Source organism: Corvus brachyrhynchos, unplaced genomic scaffold (genome assembly GCF_000691975.1).
Source record: "Corvus brachyrhynchos isolate BGI_N302 unplaced genomic scaffold, ASM69197v1 scaffold55, whole genome shotgun sequence".
In the NCBI taxonomy this organism is placed as follows: Eukaryota; Metazoa; Chordata; class Aves; order Passeriformes; family Corvidae; genus Corvus; species Corvus brachyrhynchos.
The window spans coordinates 688,664-690,285 of NW_008238314.1; positions in this window are offsets into that span (position 1 = coordinate 688,664).

Sequence of the window (1,622 nt, forward strand, 5' to 3'; positions counted from 1 at the left end):
GCAGCCCCTCCCCTGGCAGATATGAAAATGACATTGCCATTCCCCTCCTGCCTGCCCTCAAATGATGTCCTCTGGGGTTTTTTAACCAGGAAAGCCAATGTTTTACCAGCAAAGTCATTCCCAGGTTACAGGTCAATGATTTAAGTGTCTCTGCATCACTCCCATGGTGGTGTGCGTGACTGGCCTGCATGCTCACGTGAGACAGTTTAGAACCAGAGGTTAAATTTTAATGAAACACCTCTAACTTGATGTTCGACCTCAAATTGATGAGGTACTGCTTCTGTGGGAATAAAGCAAGTGTCTTCTGCAGCTTTATCTTCATTCTTGATAATTGCTGTGGACAAAGGGAGGTATTTTTAAATGTTGGAGTACTGTGAGTGCTACCATTGCTGAACACTGACAGCTTTCACAGGAGAAGAAAAATCTAAGTGTAACTAAAATTCTTAATGCTTTACCACCTCTCTCTGCATCCAGTGAGTGTGTGTGGAGGTAAGGGTGTAGCTGCAGCAAAAGCAGAAACCAGGAATAACCTGTTTTGGCCTGAGTGCATGCAGAGCTTGCATTTAGAGGTCAAACTAAGGAGGGAACACATTGGGCTGCTATGCTGCTGGTCTGAGGAGAAAAATTTGGCCCTCAATTTCCCATTATTTTTTGTTACAGTGGTAAGAATACTCACATTAAATGGAGCATGAATTGGTGGTGGTTTGAGATGTATGTTAAAAAATGGGTATATGCAGCCAAAATATAGATCAGCATTTAAGAGCTCCACAGTGCTTGTTACTTGTTCTTGCCAGCAATTCAGCTATGGGGATACAATGAAGACACTCTTTAAAAGTATCATTAATAACTGAAAAAAATATTCTGCTTCTGTACATACATGATATAATATGTGTTGGGGCTCATTGCTGTAGTGTCTGACTGCATTTAGATACAGGAGAAATGGAAGAATTAGAAAAATACCTCATAATTTTAAGAGGTATTTTTAGCCCTGCTTTCAACTGTGAATGGCCAATGTGTGCAGAACTAGGTTTCTGCAGGCTGAATACTCCTATTTACTCAAAATTCTTTGTAAAATACTTTGTGAAAATGTATTTTGGTCAACTGTGATCCTCAGAAATGTGAGGGCTTACAATTGGGTATGAATCACTTCTTGCTGCTTCTGTTTCTTGATTGGATGACAACAATTTCACCATTCAAATTCCCAGAACCAGCTCCAACAGCTTTAATATTAAAATGTGAAAATATCACCCATCATTTTGCTAAAATGTCCAAGGATAAATTTTTGACTAATGCCAATAGCACAGAAAAATAGGTGGCTTCCTGAAGTTTAACATCTGACCACTAAAATATAACCAGGCTCCCTGACTTCAGTGGGATATTAACCTGATGGAATAACTTTGAGCTAACCTGTTCTGAACTAGTTTATATCACCCCCACAGAGCCTTTTCATCTCTCTTCACAGCCCAGTGTTTCCTAAAGTTAGGATTTTGTTTCCCTGGACAAACCAGAGGTGAGGTTTGCAGGATAGCTGTAATATCAGGGCATTGAAATAATTACCTATAGAAACTTCAGATTGTGTTGCAAAAATACAGAAACATTAGATATTGTGACGTTCTGGTTCA